Genomic DNA, 26,406 nt, shown 5'->3' with positions numbered 1-26,406 from the left:
GGACACAAACAGTGAAAGTGTGCCCTGTTACTTAGAATGTGCTGCCCCCAGGGCAGCCGCAACCTCATGATGCCCTGGCGGCAGCGCATTCAAGTGAAATACAGTGTGGATTTAAAGCAGCTGTTCCGTGTTTCACCATGCAGGCGGCAACAGACCTGCACTTTTTAAGGGGATTACATATCCCCTTACAGGCGGGTGAAGTCAGTGACTACCCCTGTCTGCAAGAGGATGTCTGGGGGTCCACAAGACCTCCTTTCCCCCCTCCAGAGGGCTGCTATCAGGAAGCATATTGACAGTGCGCCACACTGTCAGTGCGCCTCCTGAGAGCTTCTTTGCCTCTGCACCTGCGTTGGTAATACAGAATGGGCACAGAGGCAAAGGGATTCCATCATTTGCATGGGCCACGCCCCCACGCAAATGAAGGGATATCCTCTTGAGGAATCGCTGGCGCTGTACGTGCGTGAGTGCTTTCAGTATTACAGAAGGGGACGCACAAGCGTCTGTGGCCCCTTCTGTAATACCAACGTGCCTTGGGGACACACAAAAGGGGCACAAACCCTGTTTTGCTGACGGGGCACCTTTTGTAATACGGCCCCTGGTTTGCTAAGGGTGTCACTTTAATTTTGGTTCTCGGGCCTATTTATTGTCCCAGTCCGACCCTGGCTAGGTAGCTGCTGCCGATGCCGCATTTACAAGTTAAACAAGGCACTTGTTTTCTAGGCCCTGGAGTAGCCCTTGAATCTAATTATACCATCACACAAACCTATCCCTTCAAAGGTTTAAGTTGAATTGATATAAACCTCAATCTGTGGTGTGAAGCTAAAGGGGCATTATTAAAACAATAGGGTCAATTCACTTCTCTTACATGGGAAATATAAAAGCAAATATAAAAACAATAATAAGTACATACAAACAATCATTGCAGTCTTCGATAATATGAAGTGAGTGGCCCTATTGAACTGGTAAAAAAGCTTTTATGTCGCTGTGGACATGGACTTATGGTAAAAGTTGTACCACTGGTGGTTAAAACATGACCAAGAAGGGACCAAACCAGGTGTTTAGGAAGGCAGGAAGAGAAATGACAACTGAAAACACTTCCGGGGTATCAGTGACAAGGCTGGGGTACTCTAGTGGCAGGAGGGGGGATGAAGCCCATAAATCAATATAACTGACAGTGGACCTAATGCCTCTCTCCTCCATCCTTTGTCGGCAGGTTGGTCACAAAGGTCTATCTGGGTAGCTCCAGCTGCAGCTTCACCTGGTTAAAAGTGGTCAAAATGACAAAAAATGTAAAGCACTTGATGGGAGATCGTGAAACAGATAACAATACAAGAATATGCAAGCTGAAAAAAACAATACATTTATAAATACTGTTGCCAGATGCATCACAGTCGTTTTTAAGGAGAAATGAACATATTATTTTCAGAGCCTCCACTGCTGCCATCCTGAAAGGCCCAAGAAGCGGCTTCTTTTCTGAGCAGACCAGGATGTTTTGCATAGTGTATTGCACAGCTACGGGGTTCTTGACAAGCAGAGTTTAAGTGTATTGCTGGAATCATTTAAATGTCGATCCCTGTGATTTACAATAGGCCATTTGTCTCTGCAATAACTGCACACAGAGCAACACAACCTACCACGAATCAGCGCTCCATCGATAGCTTCACTGCAGGCACAGAATTTACTTCAGCAAAGAGCCATTAAATCTATCAAAAAGTCACAAATCCTGGCCCTAATATACAAGGCTCTCAGTACTGTGGGGTCTCCCCATTCATTCCTATGGGCCAAAAGGCCCATAGGAATGAATGGGGAGTATTCCTTATTTGCGATTAGCAATTAGCTAATCGCAAATAAGATAGCGATTTAAAGGGTGCCAGGGGTGTCCAAAGGACACCCTGTAGCACCCCTAAATGCAAATTGAAACAGGTGTTGCGCACACACATGTCCAAAGGACAGGTGTGTGTGCAACATGCAACTTAGAAAAATGCTTTTAAAAGCATTTTTCTAAGTTTTTGCTATTTACCGAGAGGTCTGACCTCTCGGTAAATAGCGGCCCAAAATTGAATTTTCGCAATTTTAAAATGCTTCATGAATTGCATTTAAGGAATCTCAAATAGAGATTCCTTAAATTCAATTCTTCGCAAATGTGCGAATTCTTAAATAGCGAATTTTGCATTTCGGATGATGAATCCCAAATGCAAAAATTGCACTCGCAAAAGGCAACGGCCCACATGCATCAATATCGGCTTTTGCGAGTTCTAAATTGCGAAAAATTTAGAAATCGCAAAAGCCTATGCATGAATATTTTTGCTTTTTTTTTGCAATTCGGTAAAAATCGCTATTTTTACCGATTTGCAAAAAAAATGCAAATTTTCAATTGCGAATTCACAATTCCCATTCATTCCTATGGGCCAAAATGCCCATAGGAATGAATGGGAATTGCGAATTCACAATGTGCAATTGCAATTCATCAATGCATTTCAAGGGTGGAGAGGGGGGTCAAAATGACCCCCCCCTGCACCCATGAAATGTACTTTTCAGCCTAAGTTACATACACACATGTCCTAAGGACATGTGTGTCTGTAGCTTAACAGTTTAAAAAATGCATTTTTGTGCATTTTTAAACAATTTCGCAAATTACCACGAAGTTGAACTTCGTGGTAATTTGCACTTCCAATTTTAAAAATCGCACATTTTTCTGTAATGATGCATAGCATTTAAGAAATCGCACAATTGCGATTTCTTATATGCTAACGCAATTTTAGAAATCGTAAAAAAGATGCGACTTCTAAAATGGCATGATGCATCCCAAACAGCACTTTTGCATTCGCAAACGGCCGATTTTAAGGAATCGCACCGTTTGCGACTACAAAAATGCTTGATGCATGTGGGCCAAGATTCTGAGAATCTTGCCCTTTGCGAGTGCAATTTAGCTTGATGAATCAGGCGGTAAGTCTCTTTTTTGGAAGTCGGAAAATTCCACGGAATGAAGATGCAAGCTGTAGCTGAGGAGGGTTCCACTAGACCGTATACCCCTTCTGGGAAGAACCGCTGAACAGGATTTGCTGCTGAGGAGAACGCTGAACTTTACCTTCTCAGACAATGTCTTCTAAGTCTGATGGTAAGGGCCCAATCTGCTTCCTGTATCGACCTAGACTCCATTGCAGTCGGTCATATTTTTCTACTTTGACCCAGTCTTGTGCGACTAAATGTCCATGGTTGATGCTTTGATCTTTTAGGATATAGCTTTTAAACTTTAAAAATTAATGACTCTAGTTCTACCAATTGGATTGTTGTCATTTTTGTGTCAAATAATGTAATACCATTTAATCTATTACTGCTTGTGTGCCGCATAAATACCTTACACATTGCATCGAAGGTAAGCCTGACTGCTTTGTGCCAAGCTATCAGAGGTTTAACCACCCGTTAGTTAAGTGACAGTTGTTTTTCACCCTGACCAGTATTGTGGCTTGTGTTAAAGCAGGATTAACATCCCACTCAACCAACAGCCAATTTCTCACATTGGTGATCAGTGATGGGGTACGGTACTTCTGTTTGTGCAGTGCCATACAGTGAGGTGTGTTAAACAATAGTCCCCTACAAACAATTTGGCACCCAAATTGACCCCTTTTTAAATTCCTCTTAGATTCCATTGACTATTTTCTAATTCTCCCTATTCTTAAGTATCCTCCTTTCTTTTTGTACCAAGGAGATGGGCATTGACACCCTCACCAGGGTGCAGCTGCAGAGGCTCTGCAAGGACAGAAGGCTCAATGCAAGCAGGAAGGCTACAAAGGTGGACGTCCAAGTAGCTCTGAGAGCCTATGAGGAAGTGAAGAGGTTGCAGGCTACTCCAGAGCATGAAGCCCTGAGGAGGAGGAGGAGATGATTTTCGATTTGAAGGAGGAGGAGGACCCAGACATGGGTCCTGAGCTAAAGGAGGAGAAAAACGTACCTCAGGAGAGGGCAGGGTGAAGTGAGTATGACCGGGGCCTGTCCCAGAGGACCTGGAGGACAGGAAGGTGGAGAGGGAGCTTAAGCGGTGACTGGCTAAGAAGAAACTGGAAGTAGAGGAGAGAAAGGCGGCACCAGAAGGAGCCTTCGCCAAAGTAAAGGCACAAAGAGAGGAGAAAAGAGCTGAGGCTGAAATAGCCTTGGCTGAGAGGAAACTATTGCTGGAGCATTAAAAAAGCATGAAGGAGCAAGAGCTCAAGGCTTGGAAAAAATCAGAATCCAGCATTGATGATGGCAGCATACCTTAAAAGTCCCTTGAAAAGGTGGGGGGCTGCATACCACAAGACTTGGGGGCATATTTGCAACAGGCAGCGATAATTATTGCTGACCCTGTATACCACATTATTTTCTATCGCTGGAATATTTCGCTAGGCTAGCGTGGTATTAGCAACGTTTAGCGCCATCGCAATGAATATTCCAGCGATATCGCCCTTTTCCATGGAACATCGCTGATTTTTCAGCGATGTTCCATGTAAAATGGCGATATGCTTGATAATACAACCCTGTGGTCGTATCACATGATCCACCTCACATGTTAGGTATGCCTAAGTCAAGAATTTAACAGACATTAAATTTCTGCGTTAAGGCATACTTCGCAGAATTAAAATAATCACTCCCCCGCGTTGTAAATATCGCGATATTTAACCATGTTGTTTCCACAGACACTTCTACTTTGCATCTCATTGGCGATGCGAAGTTAGGCGTGCTGGAAACGGGAGCAAAATCAGCAAAACACGCGTGTTTCCTGAAGGTGAGATGGTCCTGTGTCATTCGTAGGTGAGAGGGGAGGGAGTTGCATGTTTTGGCTGCCAGGTAGGAGAACGATCTTCCTCCGGCGGTGGTTCTGTGAATCCGTGGGACGGTGGCGAGGGCGAGGCTGGCGGAGCGGAGCTGGCGGGTTGGAGTGTAGAACGAGAGGCGGTTGTTGGGGTATTCGGGGCCCATGCCGTGGAGCGCTTTGTGTGCGTGGGAGAGGAGCCTGAATGTGATCCTCTTGTTGACGGGGAGCCAGTGTAGGTTTCTCATTTGGGCGGATATGTGGCTGTGGTGAGGGATGTCGAGGATGAGTCTTGCGGAGGCGTTCTGTATACGTTGTAGTCGTTTCTGAAGTTTGGCGGTGGTTCCGGCGTATAGGGCATTTCCGTAGTCCAGTCGGCTGGTTACGAGGGCTTGGGTGACCGTCTTTCTGGTTTCAATGGGGATCCAGCGGAAGATCTTTTGGAGCATGCGCAGGGCGTTGACCTGCCTGGTCATCGTGAGGGAGGAGTCCAGGATGAACCCTAGGTTGCGTGCGTGGTCCAAGGGTGTCGGTGCTGAGCCCAGTGCTGAGGGCCACCAGGAGTCGTCCCAGGTGGATGGGGATTGTCCGAGGATGAGGACCTCTGTCTTGTCTGAGTTCAGCTTCAGGCGGCTGAGCTTCATCCATTCTGCGACGTCTTTCATTCCTTCCTGTAGGTTGGTCTTGGCGGTGGCTGGGTCATTGGTGAGGGAGAGTATCAGCTGGGTGTAGTCGGCGTAGGATATGATGTTGGTGTTGTGTTTGCGTGCGATGGCAGCGAGGGGGCTTATGTAGATATTGAAGAGGGTCGGGCAGAGCGAGGAGCCTTGGGGTATGCCGCAGATGATCTTGGTGGCTTCTGAGCGGAAGGGAGGGAGGCGGACTCTCTGCGTTCTGTCCAAGAGGAACGAGGTGATCCAGTCCAGGGCCTTGCATTGTTGAAGAGGCGGGTTATTAGGGTGCAGTGGCATAAGGTATCAAAGGCTGCGGAGAGGTCCAGGAGGATGAGGGCGGTTGTTTCTCCGTTGTCCATCAGGGTCCTGATGTCGTCGGTGGCTGCGATGAGGGCAGTCTCGGTGCTGTGGTTGGCTCGAAACCCGGACTGGGATGGGTCGAGCGAGTTGCTAGCCTCGAAAATGTAGTCAGCTGTTTGTTGACGGCCTTCTCGATGATTTTGTCCGGGAAGGGAAGAAGAGAGATGGGGCGGAAGTTCTTGAGGTCTTTGGGGTTCGCTGTGGGTTTCTTCAGTAGTGCGTCAATTTCTGCGTGATTCCAGCTCTCCGGGAAGGTGGCTGACGTGAAAGAGTTGTTAATGATGTTTCGGAGATGGGGTGAGATGATGGTGTCAGCTTTGTTGAAGATGTGATGGGGCATGGGTCCGATGGGGAGCCGGAGTGGATGGAGTTCATGACGTTGGTGGTGTCTTCAGTGCTGATGGGGGTCCAGGCGCTGACGGTGGTGGTGGTTGTCGGTTCGGCGATTGGAGGCGGAGTCTGGGGTCCGAAGCTGTCGTGTATATCTGCGATCTTTTGGTGGAAAAATGTGGTGAGGGAGTTGCAGAGTTCTTGTGACGGTGTTATGTCGTTGTTGCTGGCGCTGGGGTTGGAGAGCTCTTTGACTATGTTGAAGATTTCCTTGCTGCTGTGGGTGTTGTTGTCTAGTCGCTCTTTGAATGATGTCCTTTTGGTGGTGTGGATCAGCTGGTGGTGTTCATGGGTGGCGATCTTGAGGGCTGTCATGTTTTCTGCAGTTCGTTCGTGGCACCAGGTTTTTTTGAGGGTTCGACAGGATTTCTTTGATTCTTTGAGGGCGTCTGTGAACCATGAGGTTTTCCTGTTGCCGGACATGCCTGGGGGTTCTTAAGTGGTGCGAGGTCGTAGGCGCAGTTCGTTATCCACTGTGCGAGGTTGTGGGCTGCGTCGTTGGTGTCAGCGGTGTGAGCTGGCGGGTTCTGGCTCAGCACTGAGAGGAGCTGGTCTGAAGTGATTTTGCTCCAGCATCTGTGGGGGATTTGTTGCGTGCGGTGGTGGGATGTGGTCTTTTTGAAGGTGAAGTGGATGCATCTGTGGTCGGTCCTGTGTAGTCCGGAGGAGTGGTTGAAGGAGATGTGGTTGTGGAAGATGGGGTCGAGCGTGTGGCCAGCGATGTGGGTGGGGGAGTTCACCAGTTGCTTGAGTCCGAGGTTGGCGAGGTTGTCGAGTAGGGTGGTGGTGTTGTTGTCGCTGTTATTCTCCAGGTGGAAGTTCAGGTCCCCAAGGAGGATGTATTCTCGTGAGGCTAGGGCGTGCGGGCTGATGAAGTCGGCGATGGTTTCGCTGAATTGTGTGAGTGGGCCCGGGGGTCTGTAGACGAGCGTTCCTCTAAGGGTGGTCTTGAGGTCGGTGTGAATCTGGAAGTGTAGGTGTCCGGCAGCGGGGAGTGTGTCTTCAGTGATGGTCGTGATATTGATGGTGTTCCTGTGGACGATGGCAATTCCTTCTCCGGTTTAGTTGACACGGTCCTTCCAGGTGATCTTGTAGCCGTCCGTAATGGATATGGCGATGTCGGGGGCCGAGGTGGCGTTCATCCAGGTTTCCGTGAGGAAGGCGACGTCCCGTGCTGTTGTATCGAGGAGGTCCCACAGTTCGACGGCGTGCTTGTGGACGGAGCGTGTGTTGAGGAGGATGCACTTGAGGTGGTTGTTGTTGTTGTGGGGTCCGGTGGGTGGTTTGCAGGATCGGAGGCAGGTGTATTTGCAGGCTTGGCAGGTGAAGGGTTCATGGGTTCGCTTGTAGGTGGCTCTGTAGCAGGCGGGTGTTCGTCCCGTGTTGAGTGCGTTGAGGGCGGCGGAGTTGTATCTCAGTCGGGTTCTCTGGGTGTGGCGAGGGCCAGGGTTCCTGGTGCTGGGCGCGGTCCGGACGTGGTCGGGCGCAGACGGGCTTCCCTTTGGCGTGCCAGCGGCTTTTCCGCTCTGCGCTGCCGTTGCGCGGCCTCCATGTGAGGGGATTTGGGAGGGAGGGGCACTTGGGAGGCGGGAGCGGGGTGGCGAATGGGAATGGTGGGGGGACAGGGCTGCAGGGAGAAGCGGCGAGAAAGAATACGGGGAGAACACAAAGGTGAATACACGGGAAGGGGGCACAAACAGTAAAAGAAGGTAAAGGGGAACCAGGGGGCACGAAGGGCAAAAGACACAGGGGATAAGCAGAGGAAATAAAAGTACGAAAACAAATACAGCAAATACAATCGCAATCACATAGGCAGCAGTGACGGGGACGGTGCCTGAGGGCAGGGGACTCACACAATCAGGCGGCAGAGCGAGGCGGCAACAGGAGCGGGGATGCACACAACACAGGGAGGACCGTGTGGTGGCAAGGGGGGCGACCTACCTGGAGACAGGGTCAAGGGTCGCTCCCTCTATCACCGGGCAGCCTCCATATGAGGGGCTGTGGGAGGGAGGGGCAGCTGGGAGGCGGGAGCGGGGTGGCGAATGGGGACGGTAGGGGGCGGGGCCGCAGGGAGCAGCAGCGGGAAAGAATACGGGGAGAACAACAAGGTGAATACGCGGGAAGGGGGCACAAACAGTAAAAGAAGGTAAAGGGGAACCAGGGGGCACGAAGGGCAAAAGACACAGGCGATAAGTAGAGGAAATAAAAGTACGAAAACAAACACAGCAAATACAATCGCAATCACATAGGCGGCAGTGACGGGGACGGTGCCTGAGGGCAGGGGACTCACACAATCAGGCGGCGGTACAAAGCGGCAACAGGAGCGGGGATGCACACAACACAGGGAGGACCCTGTGGTGGCAAGGGGGGTGACCTACCTGGAGACAGGGTCAAGGGTTGCTCACTAGACAAAGTACATCACAGTGAAAGCCATACTTGTCACTAAATTTGCGTTGACCCCAGAGAAGTAGTATCAGAGTTGCAGAAATAGCCTTAAATTCCTAAACTAGTCTTGGGTGGATTCATGATGGTTGGAGCCTTCTTTGCCACTGATTCCATGATCATGAGGTTCCAGCTAACTAGTTCTTCGATTCATTCTGGTAGTCCTAAGTTCAACAAGTGGAACAGGGCTCAAGCAGTAGGGCAGGCCTCTGAGGGTTAGAGAATGTTAGCAGAACAGTGCTTCCATGTATAGCAAAGCAGTGAACATGAGTAGTCAGCAAGTCACAGCATCAGGCAGTACTCCTAGAGTCCTTCCGCAAGTCCAGAAAGTGTACTGAAGTGTGGTTCTGGGGATTCTATTTTTATGTCTGGTGCCTTCTTTGGAGTGGATGACAAAGAAAGGTACTCTCCTTGCCCATCCTTAGTGTATTAATTGAGCAGTCTAGTGTATTGTCCCAGCTGATGCCGGTTGTGTCGCACCCACACGTTCACGCTGAAGGGGGGAGCACGCAGCAATAAAAGAGGGGGCGTGTCCGAGGAAGGGCAATCGGCACCCTGAGCATACAACTGTTTCATGTGCGTTTATTTGTATCCATGTACCCAGGCCAGCGCGCAGAGTGCCCCGAGGCAAGGTGCCTACACTAGCAACGACGGAGCTGACCTCACGCTCCTGTGCCCGTTGCGCAATGGCCAGCACCAAGCACAGCCCCGACGTGCCCCCAGCAGAGGCCCGCATCATGTTGACGCGACGCAGAGAAGACTCACCAGCAGCTAGAGAAAATTGAAAGCAGTCACGGTTGCGGCCCCCAGTGGCGCACCCTGCTGAGCCTGTAAGGCGCGATCCTCGCTCTCATTCTGCGACTCGCACTCGTTTGTGCACTAGTTAGCCCAGTTGCTCACAGGAGGCGCCATCGACACAGTTGGCTGAGCAGGATAGCAGAGACCTCCCAGGGTGATCAGGCCCTGAGCATGTGGTGCTCCAGACGCGCTGGAAAGGAAAAGACAATTATTAAAAAAAAAAAGAAGAACACAGTAGGAAGAAAGAGGAAAAGACATCGAAATCAAAGGAAATAGCCAGGATTAACCCTGTGGCCCCACAAGACAGCAGTATCCAGACCCTAGGGAACAGGTACAAGGGGCACAACTGCACTACTCCACACTGAGTGCAGCACAAAACCGGCACTCACTACCCCCAACAAACAAAGGAAGATGGGAGACAACCCCGGATAAAAATCCGGCACCTGTCTGCATCATTACACAACATGAGCCCACAGGCGTGCTGCCCCGGTTCAGCGAGGCAGCTGACCCCACAACGGCGACCCCACAGTGAAAAACATGACTGGTACTGCTAGTAAATTATTTCATAGCCACCAGGGAGACAGATGGAGCGGTCAGGCAGTCGCTCCTGTTCCACTATACGGGGGAGGAAGTCTACCTGCTATTCAAACACCTCCTGAACACAGGGAGCACAGCGGAGGCAGCGCTTTATGCACATGTTGACCCGTAACTGAATCCAGACTATGAGAGATTCCAAGTTGCGACAAGCCAGACAAAGGGAAGGGGATTCTATCAACGCTTTCCACACAAAACTGAGGGAACTGGCAAGCACACATCTTGTCGATGAAAGGGCTGCGGAGGAGATTCGAGCACAGCTCACCCAGGGAGTGCGCAGCAAGATACTACACAGGCTCATATTAGGGCAGCCAAACATACCCCTAAATTACATACTGGTCATGGCCAGGAAGCACAACCTGTCAGCAGCAAAGGCAGAAGAAATGGACCTGGGGCTGACGCTCACAACTGAAAAGAGAGCGACCATCAAAGCAGAGTATTAATATATAATGTGAACAAATGTGGGGCTAAGATGCAGCCCTTTCTAATTCCTTTAATAATACGAATGCTTTGCATGAGGTTACCTTTTTGGTCAAATCTCACTGTGGCTGTGAGATTCCGATGCAAATCAGCCCGAAGATTTACGATGTTATCATCCAAACATAATTTTAATAACAAGGGCCACAATTTGGATCTATTAACATGATCGAAAGCCGAAGAAAGATCCATAAAGGCCAAATTAAATGACCCTTTCTTCGCGATCGTGTATTTTCCAGACAATAAAAACAAATTAAGACACTGGTCCGTGGTTCCTCTTCCTTTCCTAAATCCATACTGTAAATTTGAAAGGATATTAGTGTAATTTAACCACTCAGTGAGTTTGCCTAAAACCACTCTTCCTAAAACCTTCACAGTGGAGTCCATTTATGAAATTAGCCTATAACATTGCGTGTCTCCTCTATTCCCCTTTTTAAAAACTGGGACTATAACTGACTGTGACCAAGATTGGGGTAAACCAAATTCACATGCCTTATTAAAAACATTAGCTAGTAATTTAGACCATAAAGATACATCAGTGTTAAATAAGTTGGCCGGAACACCGTCTGGTCCAGGGGCTTTCTTACTTGACATCTGATCAACGGCTACCACAACTTCTTTTTCTGTAAAAACTAACGTATATTTCTTGACTACATATGAGGTGCTTGGTAATCAATGGTCTCCCTGATCACAATATATACCTTTTAAATGGTTTAACAAATCCTCTTCTGGGAAATTACAGTCCAACTGACTACTTTTATTATCCAAGAAGAATGGTTTATTTACAACATTCTAAAATTTGGCGCTATACCTTATAACATTGATGGATAATAAATCATTCCAAGCCTCATTTTTAATATCCGACTTACGTGTATTTGTTGCTAACTTATAGTATTACCTGAGGTGAGATATCAAAAGTTTATCTTGTGGTTTGTTTTTTAGGGCGACCGTCAACTTCTGGTGTGCAACTGTACACCTGTGGTCATACCACCTCTCTCCTCTATAGGGATAATCCCATCCATTAAAATCTTAGAGCTTTTGCCACCTGCTTACAAATTTCAACTGAGGCAGTTAAAATCCTATTATCGTTTGCCCTACTATCAAGACAAATCTCCATTTCAGATACCAATTTAGTAGCTAAACCATTACAAAGCTCTTCTGGGCTGACCTTACATCATTTATGTCTACGACCCTGATCTTTACTCTTAATGGCTGAAGTAGAGGCCCATTTATTGGTCTCAGAGTTGAGCCCAACACCCCCTACCAGTATCAGATGTATGGGATTGAGATCACTAAAGTGTGACCAAATCGTCGTATAATTTTTAACACATGCTTCCAGGGCAGTGTTTATAAAGATATAATCAATGGTTGTATACATGTCCCTACCTTTAAAAGATGGTATATCATCTTTCCCACACAAGTCATTTGGATATAAAAGGCCAAATTCTGCTAACATGTTCTCTAAAATTCCCCTTGTTGTAAATGTTCAAAATGTATGTCCGAATACTTGTCAGGCCCTAAACTATTAGTAACATGACAATTCTTGGGACATAAATGTATGGGGAAGCCCCAGACTACCTATGTAAGCTGGTTCAGAAATATACCCCTTCCCGTAACCTTCGCTCTCTAAATCAGGCGAGATTCATTGTCCCTAGATTCAAACGCGCTCGAATGGGCGGCCGCTCATTCGGTTACATAGCACCAACGCTATGGAATTCACTCCCGCTACATTTACGTCTAGAACCAAGCTACAGAAAATTTCGGAAAGGCATCAAGGCCTGGCTTTTTAGCCAATAATGTTGTATAGACTTATTCTCCTCATGGTGGTAGACGAATCCAAGGCGCCGGGAAACCCTCAGGATAGCTGTTGCGCCATACAAGTTCAAAAAATAAATAAATAAATATTTAATCCCCTAAAATGACAACCCTCCAAAAAGGTTTTGAGACTAGACAAATGCTCAATGACAAAAGTTCTGTCAAATGAGTTATAAAAATTAACAATTAAAAGCTTGACAAGATTGGTGGGCATAATTTCAATAGCTAAATAGTTTGCTAACCCTGAGTCCAATTTTCGATGACTGCCTATAACCTTCAGGGAAATCAAAGTTATTAACCCCCCCCTTTAGGTTTACCAGCTAAAGAAGGACTTGCTGGTTCAAAGTAGGTTGTATAACCGTCCAGCCAAAGAATATTATCAATTTCCCAAGATTCTTGAAGCCCAATCACGTCATATTCCTTTAAAAAGCTATTCCATATTGCATCATCCATTTTATTTCCTAGACCTGCGATATTCCAACTAAGTATTTTGACCAACCCTGCCCTACTTGGTTCAACCTCTTGAGTCAGAATATTTATGGGCTCCTTCTGCATGCCCTCTATCTCCCCTTGAATAGGATAATCAGTGGTTAGTCAATTGTTATCATCCAGCTGGCTCAACGGGGCAAATCTGTTTACTAATTCCACCCCCTGGTAACTGCGCTCTCCCTTATTCCATCCCCTGTAGTTGAAAATGCAGTGGGATGCCCGCACACCAGAGGGAAGTAACCAAAGTGCTTGGGGCTAATACCCGGGTTTTGCCTATCTAATCTCCATTGTTGTCTCGAGGGGGGGTACTGTGAACAACCCTATCAATAATTTTGGGTGGGTAAAAACCCCAGGGGAAATACATTAATACCCCCTCTAGGCCAATTCTAGAATGCCACATCATCTCTTCAACCTGTCCCAACCATCTTGCACAACATTCTAGGACAATGCAAGATGATGACTTCAATTTGTCGAGGAATGAGTTCCTCTGAAAGCCATAGCTCTGCCCTTCGATGGCACAGCTGCCTGATCCCTTGCAACCAAAACTTCAAATGCAAGCACCTCCTGTGATGGCTCCAGAGGTCTGTCCCTCCTCCTTTGTCCTAGTCAACCTTGGTTGTCTGATCCCAGGTGAATTGTGATAAACTAATTATCAAATGCAGATTTCTTTCCTCAGGAACTGGGTCAGGCACTGTTGTTTGCTCTATTGTGTCAGGAGGCCTTTGATCCCTTAGCTCTCTCTAGGGTCTAGATTAATGAACTTGGTCCAGTAAGTAGGACAAAAATCTGGAATCTGATTCCGAGCTGAGCCAGGGAATTATGAGAAAACTGATAGTGCAATAAGATGTATATGTGGGATTTTAGAATTTGTAAATTTACACGCAGGGTGCATGTTTATCAACAGATTTGTATCTCACTGGACCCTCTATGCCTAAGTAGCTTGAAACTGTACTTAAGGGAAGATTTCCCCTTAAATGTATACACAGTGCAAGCACCACAAACATTCAGTAAGCACTACAAACTTACACTATGAATTCCAGCTTACATTATAAGACCCATTATAAGACCCAGAACAGTACCAATCCCTGAAGGGTTCTTTCGGTGAGAGTCTACCTGTGCACAGAAACCAGGTTGAGCAAGCCAGTAGGTTTGCACTCACTGCTGATATACTGGCCTTATCTTAGATTCCTGAGTGGCCCAAAACATTGCAATAATGTTACACAGTTAACAATGTTTCAGTTACGCGGTTGTAATCAACAGGTTATCCTAACTAAGGAGACAAAACTTGTGATGCTTATAGGAGAAAGCACTTTTGATTTAGAGGGTGCAAAGCCTTGATATGACCCATGATTGAGCTCCTAAAAAATTTAAATAATCTAATTGCTGTTAAGTATATGGGTTTTGGGGAGGAATTCCTTTGTCATCTTTGGAAGGGTTTGGGCTTCCCTTTCACTCTGCAACTCGCCTTCGCAGTTTGTCTGCCAATTGATTCAGTATCCAATCAGAGCAACGTGAGTTCTACACGTGCTCCCCTCTAGGATCCAAACGGACGGTGCATCTGGCTCACTTGTATTACGCTAAGGATATTTGGTAATTGACACCATCCCTATGGCTGTCCTTTCTATGTCCTGAAGAAGACTTCACAATCACGCATCATCTTGGGTCGAAACGTCGACATACCCCACAAATCATATCCTATGTTCTTCATTCCATGTCAAAAAATACAAAATTAATATGAGGTGCATTGGAGATTCATATGTCTAGGAACGGATGTGTATTGATGTCTACATTTTATATACTGTTTTGTAAAGCACTGTATATATCACCTTCACCCATCACACCTTGTCACCTTTAGATCACTTATTCACAACAAGTCACTTGCCTTTTTATCAATGATGATCATTGCTTTAGATGGCCTTTCAATTTTGTAAAGTAAAAATTAAGTATATATCAATCAGGAGCTTACAATATATCTATGTTGATTGACTTTACATATTTGGGTTTTCATTTCATTCTGCATAACTAATGTCTTAATTTGTAAAAGAAATTGAGCTCACCCAACAGAACCATTTGTATTATAATCATCTTTGGGAAGATGGCAGAGCAAGAAAGCCTTCCCTAGACAGAAATGTTATAAGATACGTGTGCAGCAACACCAAAGAACATTACAGGTAAGAAATAAAAACGTTAAAATCCCAAACTAATTTACTAAATTCGAGGACACCATTTATTAGCTAAAATGGCACAAATAGAAAATGAAATTGCTGTAGGGATCAGAAGTCATTAGAAAGCCAAAACCATTTCATGGGAAATGATGTGAAAGCAAGAACTAATCAACCAGATGGGGGTGATTGGGACCTAAACACTTTCTAAAGTTGATCTGTGATTGACCTTTGTCATCCTCGTCAAAAAATGATGCAGGGTTGGGCACACTTTTAGCCAACTGGCCATGTAGAGAGAGGTTCGAGAAGAGTTAGGGACATTTCACAGGCAAAGGTTTTACTTTCCACCTACAAACCTTTCCTGGGATAGTAAATTTTAATGGTATGGTGGTGCATATTTGGACTCCACAGTACAGAACACTGGACAGAATAGTAGTATTTCACACTGCTACTGTTGCTTTGAATTGCGATTAAAAACTCAGTACAAACCTGGAAAATACGTTCAGCAATGTTGTATCTTTTGGGTAAGATTGGCACACAGACTGATCCTTAGACACTACACTTTTAGAGCACGCACACTAACGTAAACTTTATTGCTTCAAAAGTTTACAAAATTTCAAAAAAGTCCTTCCTAGACACTAGGGGTCAGATGTAGGTAATTCATATTTACCGACTCTTAAATACCGAATTTTACCGATTCGGTATTTAAGAGTCGGTGAATATGAAGGGGGGAGATGTAGGTATTACAGATTCTGTAAATACCGAATCGTTAAGATTCGGTAGTTACCGAATCTGTAAATTCCGAATCGGTATTGCCCATTGATTCCTATGGGCCTTGAAGCCCATAGGAATCAATGGGCAATACCGATTCTGTAATTACAGAATCGGTAAATACCGAATTTGGCAAGGGTGAAGGGGGTGTCACTTTGACACCCTCTGGCACCCCAAAAATAGGCATGTGCGCCATGTGGCACACAGAAATGCCCTAAGGGCATGTCTGTCTGTCACATGGCTAGGGGCCAGATGTAGGTAAATCTATTTTACCGACTCATAAATACCGAATTTTACCGATTCGGTATTTATGAATCGGTAAAATAGAAGCAGGGAGATGTAGGTACATCCAGATGTTTTTTTTACCGAATCGGTAAAAATCGGTATTTACCGATTCGGTAAATACCGACCGGTAATGCCCATTCATTCCTATGGGCTTTGAAGCCCATAGGAATGCATGGGCATTACCGATTCGGTATTTACCGAATCGGTAAATACCGAATGTCACAAGGGTGCAGGGGGTGTCACTTTGACACCCTCTGGCACCCCCAAAAGAGGCTCGGTGCCATGTGGCAGGCAGACCTGCCCTAAGGGCAGGTCTGCCTGTCATATGGCATAGGTGTGCATGCACACATGTGCATGCACACCGGAATTGGTATTTTACCATCAAATTGAATTTGATGGTAAAATACTGATTCTGTAAGGCTTGTGGGACTCAGTAGAGTCCCACCCACATCTCAAAATTACCGAATCGGTAAAAATACTGATTCGGTAATTTACAGAATCGGTAAATTTACCGATCGGTAAATTTACCGATTCTGTAATGTTTTGCCCCCTACATCTCAAATTCCTTTTACCGGTCGGTAACGGCCGAATTCGGCCGTTACTGACCGGTAAAAGCCTACCTACATCTGGCCCTAGGTGTGCATGCACACATGTGCATGCACACCTGAATTCGGTATTTTAACACCCAATTGGATTGGGTGGTAAAATACCGAATTTGTAGGGCCTTTGGGACTCAGAAGAGTCCCACCTACATCTGGAAGGTACAGAATCGGTAAAAATACCGATTCGGTATTTTACAGATTCTGTAAATTTACCGATTCGGTAAATTTACAGAATCTGTAAAATCTGGCCCCCTACATCTCAAGATGCCAAATATCGGTCGGAAACGACCGAATTCGGCCGTTTCCAACCGGTATTTGCCACCTACATCGGGCCCTAGGTCATTGATTAGAGTTGAGTACAGTTTCCTCAAAACTCCAATCCAAGTCCACATTTAAAATTCCATTTGTGCCTATTTTACACATTTTTGGGCCTGGGTGGGATTTTTAATTTTGTGGGTAGAATTTGAAAAATATGGTAATTTTGTGTTACTCTTGTAATGTAATATTACTGATTAATTCTGCCTCTTTGCCAGCGGAGTAAATCTGCAGTGGTTGTTGTTTCTAAAACAGCGTTTGAAGAAGGAGCAGTCCCTCTTTGTTTAAAAATCACTGCAGTTTTTAAAAATAGAAAACTTACAGGAACTGCTCCCTCTCACGTCTCTGTTTAGATACTAAACCACTGCAGAGCATACCCTTTGGTGTCCTTACAAACTCTGCGTTAAACACTTTCTTAGGTTTAAAACCACAGCAGCAGTGGTTTTGGAACCTAATGGACTGCTCCCTCTTACCGCCTTGTTTAGAAATCACTGCTGTGCATAACCCCCAGCGCCCTTACATACTTTGCAGTAATCACTGCAGAGTATGTAAAGGCGATGAGGGGTAGGCACAGCAGAGTGATATACAGTGGTTTTTAAAGTTCAGAAATTACTGCATACCACTCACCGATGGTGCCTGTACATACTCTATATGCATGTAAGGGTGCCGAGTGGTGTTTGGCTGCAATACCACAAATAGCTATTGGCCACAGACCAGGGTTCTAAAATTCTGAGGTTATGGGCAATGCACAAAGTGTAAACTACTGCATAGATGTGAGCTCACGGTTGTGTGCGTGAACTGCTTCTTTGAGGTTGGTAAGTCAAAAGTCCATCTTTAATGTCTCCACCACTGAGGCTTTTTTTGCATTATATAGTAGGTCTCACAATGATCAATAGTGTTAAAAGAGTTCCCTTTGGGCCTGTTTGTACAGCGCATTAACTATAGTTTGTGGTTTTAAGGCAGGTTATACTTACAGCTAGGTAATTGTTAGGTGTGGTAACTCCACTTAGGTACATGGGTGCAAAGGCTATATCTGGAGTTTACAGGCAGATGAAGTTGCTTTGGTGCCCCCCTATTCAGAGATGGTGCAGGTCATTAGCTTCTGTCACCTGGTCATTCTGCATATTGGCAGCAATTCCACTGTTATCTCTCTGGTTATTATGGCCTGTGTGGTGCTTTTGACCCACCAATTTTTAGTTGAGGAAGCCTAGAGAAATCATATAAATACTTTAGTTAACCATGGTCCACTTTCTGGCTTCCGACAGCTTCTGGATGCACTCATGCACCGGGCACTTCAGCTGGCCCTCATCTCCTGCAGCAGTCAACAGTTGCATGGGGCATATGTCATCCACTTTGATAGCAGCCAAAACAAGCTTCAAAGGTACAAGACAGTCTCCTAGCTCCTTCCAGAATGTTTGCACAGACTTCAAGGTGATGTCTCCTCATGTCGAAGCCTGGCTGTCGTTTACACCAGCCCTGAACCCCAGGATATTCCTGAGCGGCAGAGGATCCCCTTCATGGACGAGAATTCTGGGACAAAGTGGTGGGTTTGGATTCCACCTAAAAAGTTTTTTTCCCCAGAGAATGTGAAATCAACTGTCGGTGTCCTTCAACCAGTTTAGAGTAGTTCATTTTCTTTGTCTATTCCTCTACTGCTGATCAGTCTTTGTTAAGGCGATGGCGCCTCACAATAGGTAGTGACAAAGTGAATATCAAACTAGACCACTCACAATTCAGGGCACAATAAGTGTACGTGCAAAACTTTGCCTTTAATTGTCATCAGCCCTTTGGAAGAGCATCTGTGGAAAAAACAAAAGGAACACAACCTGCAAATTTTTGCAATTTGCTCCATACATCTCATGATACTGTATAGGCCAAAAACATAACGAATTTACAGATAAAGCTGAACTATCGCTAGGAAATATTTTTTTTAGATTTTCTTTCTGAATTTCAACATGCCTATAAGATTTTGAATGGAGTACAGGAGGAATAGAGTTTAAGGTGATAAGTCCCTGGCTTTGGAAAGCTCTACCTCCTCATTTCCTATATCTGACTTTGTACAGCATAAATCTCTTAATTTCAGCCTTACTGTCCACCCTGTTATGTTGCTTAGAGGAATCATTTTTAGTATAATGCTGACTCTCGATTTTTAAAATATTGGCAATGAATAAATATGGATTAACAAGGCAGCCTGAATGTTCAATGCCTATACACCTAAAGATATTGCAGGTCTCATCACTCTGCATTTCCTTCATTTTTAAATTATCTTAAACATCTATGGAAATTCCCAGGATAATAATAGTAGATGTTATATCAAGGCATTTGATAAGATCAATGCTGAATAATAGGGGGAAAATGATTTTCATTTATAAATTGAAATATGTATTCCAGGGATAATAATAGTAGATGGTATATCAAGGCATTTGATAAGATCAATGCTGAATAATAGGTGGAAATGATTTTCATTTATAAATTAAAATATGTATTTGTAAAGTGAGTTTTCATTGTGTAGACATTGGAAGAATGAAAGAATGAATGGACTCTCCAGTAATCAACCCTGTGACATGTTCTCAACCATAGATCCCTGTAGCAGATGTGTTTATCCTCCGAGCCACTTAAATGCAACAACAACATTTTTAGCTATGAAAATGACATCTTCAACAGTTTCTATTAATGTTTCTTCTGCTTTGAGCTTTGAAAGCTTGTCAATTGTTCTGTAAAATAAAAATGTGGCAACCATCTAAGTATTCCAGGTCAAAGTGCTTTTAAATAATTACTACATAATTTGTTTTCCTTTTCCCATATTAGGAGTTTAGCATCAAAGCCATACTGGTAGGAATTGTCCTCTTTACCATAGCAATAAAAATACTTGTTCTTTCTATTTTAGGAATGGTGAGTGATATTATAAATAATTTCACAGCATATTTTTGGTTTGGCCTTTGTGCAACCTCTCCCAAAAAGGAGTGAATGTGAGGTCTGCTCGACTATTGAAATTGATTTATTAGTTAGAAAGGATGAGAGTTCTTCACAAGTAATTAGTCCGCAATCGTCCAAAGGCACGCCAAACCCAAGTACCTCATTATGCACTTGTCACTGTAAGGGTAAAGAGGCGGAGCAGTCCAAGGACTACTCAGAGAGGTGGTGTGGGTTAGTAACCCAAGCTTGCTGGTACACAAGAACAACACTCAAATCATTGTTGAGTCCGTGCTGCAACTTTTCTAAAGGAAAAGTACTTTTATTACACATACACTGGTAAAAACTATGTAGATCAGGTACACAGAAATACCGTTAGCGACATCCTCATATCATGTTACACAACTAGGGTGTCCTGAAACCTGGAATTACAGTACCCCCCAATCCCATTTTAGATTCAACATCACAATATACTAGGGTGCCATTATCAGCAAAGGCAGGCCTACTGGCTTTGTCGATGTGTAACCATATCAGTAAAAACAGCCACATATTACAATTCAGCCTTGTAATGCCATTAAAGTCAATAGGCATTGTACCAACAGTCAAAATCTAGACATCAACAGTGTTAAGACAGCATCATCATTCAAAACGTGTGTCATCGTGTTTCTTCCACCTGAATTGGGCTGCTACTGCAGTCACAGGACCAACCACAACCCCACACTACAGATCCCCTTCACAAAAGTACAGGCTCCAGGAGTGCTAAAACGTAATTCTAAAGGTCAGCGATTTAATACCCTGGGAAAGGTAGGGTGAATATTTAAAAATACATTTTTCTGGGAGGCCGCTGCTTCTCCTACAACCCATATGCGGCTATGAGCCCCGCCTGCCAATGGTTTATCATTTTTTGGAAACAAATAATTACTGCTTCTGTAAAGTAACTAGGCATCTCACAGCTATCAAGTATTTTGTTAAATATGATAAATAGAAATTCAGGGAAACAACCATTACAACGCAGTCATCACATCGCACTACATTTACAATGCAGTCATTACATCGCAACATAATTTACAACATATGTCACTGCAACTCAACCATTACATTTTGCATGTCACTACAACGCTTGACATTACAACGCATGACACTACAATGCAGGCATTACATTGCATGTCATTACAACGCATACCACCCCTAGACTATCCAACACTTACCCTACTGTTGCACCCCCTTGGAGTTAGAATAGCAATTTTTACCCCTATACTATCCAACACTTACCCTACTGTTGCCCCCCCTGGAGTTAGAATAGTAATTTTTACCCCTACACTATCCAACACTTACCCTACTGTTGCACCTCCTGGAGTTAGAATAGTAATTTTTACCCCCTCACTATCCAACGCTTACCTTAAATGCAATGTAATGGTATGCATTGTAAAGGTAGGATACGATGTAATGGAATGCGTTGTAAATGTAATTTTTTTTAAAATCGTTGTAATGGCATGCAATGTAAATGTATGCGTTCTAAGGGATGTTGCGGTGTAAAAACTGTGTTGTAAAGGCATACGTTGTAAATGCATGCGTTGTAACGTCATACATTCAGAAATTCAGCTATCAGGGCGACACAAATATTCCAACAGGCTTTCTCTTAAGGAGATGTTTGGATGGGGTCTTTTACTTTAGCAAGTGTAATTGGTGCCGTTGCACAAGTCTGAAGTCTGCTATTAACTATTGGCAATTCAATTGCCCCGAGATACTGATCTTTTTGTTCTGAAGTGGTTATGGATGTGGAGGCATACAAGTTGGTGTAGTGATCTAGGAATACCCTATTAATATCTTCAGGGTGAGTGACCGTCTAGTGCCTAGCCTCATCATAGATTGACCGTATAGATGCACTATACGTCTTTTCTTAAGGGACCATGTCAGAAACCTCCAAGCATGTTTACTTCCTTCATAATATTGTTGGAAGCATGTGTTCTATTTTATAATTTCCTGGGACATATAATGATCCCTCAAACACCAACTTGCATTCGTAATTCGTACCGCAGATATCTGGGAATAGAGTACAGCATGGACTTGCGTTGTTTGGTCTAGTTCCCACTGCAAAACTAATGTTTTTTCCTTTCTTAGAAAGCTCAAATATGCAAGATATTTGAGCTTTCTAAGACATTGCTTCACCTCTAATGAAAGCTTGACATGCCCTTTAAACTCTGAATGCAGAGGCTGAACCTACGTTCCTGGCGGGAAAACCATGAAGGGCTGGCCTCATAACTGTTAGCCAACTAGTATGTGTTAAAAGTAATTTATCAAGTGACCATCGCGGTTAATTAACGAGTTGATAATATACAGAGATTTCTCCGAGCCCATTGATGCGAAATTAAAAGAAGTCAATCTTAGAGGCTGTATTAAACTGCTTAGAAAAACAGGTAAATTATTGTGCTAGTGGCTACTCTTTTTGAGTTTAGAAAGCTTTATTGAATCAAATAAGACAAGTAAAACATCAATGCAGAAACACAATCAATAAAAGAAAAAGAAAAGGAAAAATGGGATAATACAATATGAATGTGGAATATAAAAACAAGAACCCCATAAGGGGAAATATAAAATATATACTGAGGGAAAATGCTTTTTTAAATTTTATGGAATTAGGAAAGGAGAGAAGACGGGAAAAAAGAAAAGGAAAATAAAAGAGTGAAAGAAAGGCTAGAAGAAAGGGGAACAGAAAGTAGGAATATAGAGAGAAGGAAAGAAAGATAAAGGAGAAAGATGAGGCATATTAGGGCAGGCGTCTGGAAAGAAAATCAGTTAAGGGTGACCATAACAAATCTCTTTTAGTTAAAAGAGAGGTAGTCGTAGCATGTGCACGATCAAGTCTGTGATGATGACATAATAAATTCCACCAGGCAGTAGAAGAGATCTTTGAGGTATCTTTCCAATTTGATGTAATAATCTGCAAAGAAATGGCTATAAACAAATCTATAAAATTATGAACATTACGTGAAACATTCCAAATAGGAGAAGAACTACCTAGAAAATGTGAACAATATTAAAGATATGATTGGAATTTAAAATCTCATTCAGCTTACACCAAATATGCTGCCAAAGGGATGCAACCAAGGGACATTGAAAAAACATATGAAGCAAAGTGCCATCAGGATGAGAGCATGACCAACAATGGCTGGAGTCTAGGACTTTGAACTTAAAAAGGTCATGTGGGGTATGAAAAAGTCTATTATAAAAGAAATAAAGAGTCTGCGTGGTGCTAGCTGAACGGGAAACAGTGTGAATTTTAGACCAGATGGATTCCCAAATTGGAAAGGAAAAATCCTGTGCTAGATCCTTTTCCCATGCAAGTTCAGGTTTGGATTTGGGGCGGTCAGGAATAGAACGGGAGAGGATCTTATAAATGGTAGCCGCTTTGTGTGGGGAGGTAAAAGCTAAGGGAGTGGAATCAGGTGCGACAATATCTGATAGGGTGGTATGGAATGAGGAGAGAGTAGATAGGGCTATTTTGAGATCAGGAAACTGGGGAGAATGGGTATTGGATACATGAAATGAGGAGCAAATGGTAGGGAAATCCAGTAGGGAACTATCAACAAAGAGATCATCTAAATACAAAATGCCTTTGTCAATCCATTCCTTCTAGAAGAGAGCCTTGTTGTTGATCTTCAGAGAGTGATTGTACCATAACGGGATAAGGGAGTGTAAATGCGCTTGAGAAAAAGAGGAGCGAAACAATGAAAGGGAAAGTGCCCTAGAGAGCCTAAAAGTGGGAGAAAGAAATAGTTTGGGGGGCTGAGATAAATGGATAGCAGCAAGAAAAGGGAAAGGCGAAAGCTGAGCTTGCTCTAAAACACTCCATGCAGTGGGAAGGGGGGGAGGCGAATCAGCAAGGAATGGCCAGATTTGCTTCAAAGTAAAGGAAGAATGAAAACGGACAAGATTGGGAAAATTTACGCCACCTAAATGCTTTGGCTGTTGAAGGCGAGATATGGATATCCTGGATTTACGGTTATTCCAGAGGAAACGAACGAGAAGACGATTAATCTGAGTAAAAAAATAGGCAGGAAGAGAAATAGGTAACATAGAAAGGTAAAAATTAATAATAGGAGAAGCATCATTTTAACAGTTGCCAATCGACCCCACCAAGATAGGAATAAGGGGGACCAACGCTCTATTAGGGCAGAAAGCTTGGAGAGTATATCTTTATGATTAATTTTAACGGTATCTTTAATAGATGACGAATATAGGACACCCAAACATTTAATACTGCTAGGATTCCATGCAAAACCGGAGATGGGCAAGACAAAACTTGTTAAGAGGTAAGACTTCAGACTTATCAATATTTAACTTATAACCAGAGACTGAAGAATATTCGGTAAGTAAAGAAAAAAGTGCCGGTAAGGAGGTAGCAGGGTTGGAGATATAAAGTAAAATGTCATCAGCATAGGCCGTGAATTTGATATCCAATGATTTGTAAACAAAACCAGAATAGGAGGTGGAGAGACAAATTTTTTCAAGGAAAGGTTCTAATGCTAAGATAAAAAGGAGGGGAGACAGGGGGCAACCTTGTCTAGTACCTCTATATAGAGGAAAATAAGATGACTGAGCACCATTAACCCAAATAGAAGTAGAGGGGGACGAATATAATATTTGGATAAGTTTGATGAGATGAGGACTAAAACCATGCCAACGAAGGGCACCGAACATAAAATCCCAATTAACCCTGTCAAAAGCTTTCTCAGCATCAAGGGTGATAACAGCGAGAGGGGTTGTCATTTTGGAAGCTAGGTGAATAATGTTAAGGAGAGCTCTGGAATTATCCGTGATAGATCTGCCCTTAACGAAGCCTGACTGATAAATGTGATGAGGTCTGGAACAAAGGTAGATAAGCGGGAAGCTACGATTTTGGCATACATTTTACAATCCGTATTGATTAAGGAAATGGGCCGATAATTTTTACAAAGGTAAGGATCTTTATCTTTTTTGGGGAGTAAACATAGCATAGCTTGGGTAAAAGAGCCTTTAGATTCGCCAGCAGAAATAAAAGAAGATATCAAAGAAGATAGGTGAGGTATCAGACAATGTTTGAACTGAAAATAAAAACAAACAGTAAAGCCGTCTGGACCGGGAGATTTGTCTTTGGGTAAAAGAGTAATTGCTTGTAGTATCTCTTTCTCGGAAAAGGGGACATCCAGAGAAGAGAAATCGATATTAGCACAAGAGGATTTGGGTATATTGAGAAAAAAGGAATCTATTTGAGAAGGAGTCGGGGTAGATTCAGGTGTGTATAAAGAGGAGTAATACTGAACAAAACAATCAAGAATCTTATCATCCGTGCAGTGATGAATCCCAGAAGCATCAGATATAACAGCTATTTTAGATTTTTGTTTCTTAATTTTAAGATAATTTGCAAGAGACCTGCCCGCTTTATTGCGTCCGCCATACATCTTGGAATTACATTTTAAGAGATGGTTGCAGGCAGAGTCGCAAGAAAATTTATTAAATTGAAGTTTAGCTTTGATGAGAGAAGAGAGAGCTTCAGGGAAGGTGAATGTATAAAAAAGGTGTTCCAAATCTTTAATTTGTTTGAGAATAAGAGAGGATTTGGAAAGGGCCAATTTCTTTTTACGCGAAACGAAATCAATAATAAAGCCTCTGGCCGAAGCTTTAAATGCATCCCAAACGAAATGGAATTGAGAAGTGGAATTAAGATTAGCATGAAAGAAATCATCCATAAAAAGAGTGAATTGATCGACAAACTGAGGGTCCAGAAGAAGAGAATTATTGAAACGCCAAAGGCGAGAACTGGGAGTAGGTGAGGGTAAATCAATGTCAAGGATGACAGGGGCATGATCTGAAATGAGAATAGAGCCAATTTCAACATTTGTCATGAATTGAAAAGTGTGTTGGGTGAGAAAGATATAATCTATCCGGGAGTGAGAAGCATGGACAGGGGAAAAAAAGGAAAATTCCAAAGTATCAGGGTGAGAAAGTCTCCAGGAGTCAATTAAACCTCTAGAGGAAATTGCTCGGTAAAAGGACTTTTGCATTTTATTAGGAATATATCTGGTCTGAGATTTACGATCCAGAAAAGGGTCCATTAACTGATTACAATTGCCTCCAACAATTAAATCAGCACTAGTATGAGAGGAGAGGAGCATGGAGAATTCAGTCCAAAAAGTAGGGTCAACACCATTTGGACCATAAACATTACAAAAGGATAAATCAGTATCATTAACTTTAACATCTAAGTATAACAATCTACCATCAGAGTCAGAAATCTCATTTTTTAACTGAATTGACAACGATTTATGAAACAAAATAAGAACACCATTCTTATTGTGAACTGGCGGTGAACAGAAAACATCACCCACCCATTGTTTACGCAGAGAGGAAAGATCTTTTTGGGAGAGGTGGGTTTCTTGCAACTTGGCATTTCAGTCTTGCTAGATGGGATAAAACATGTTGCTTTTTAATCGGGTTACGAAGACCTTTAACGTTCCAAGAAATGACACGAAGACCAGTCATTTCAAAAT

The sequence above is a fragment of the Lissotriton helveticus genome, chromosome 2_1 (assembly GCF_964261635.1).
Source record: "Lissotriton helveticus chromosome 2_1, aLisHel1.1, whole genome shotgun sequence".
Classification (NCBI taxonomy): Eukaryota; Metazoa; Chordata; class Amphibia; order Caudata; family Salamandridae; genus Lissotriton; species Lissotriton helveticus.
The sequence above is the reverse complement of the archived record's forward strand: the minus strand, read 5'-3'. Positions refer to the sequence as shown.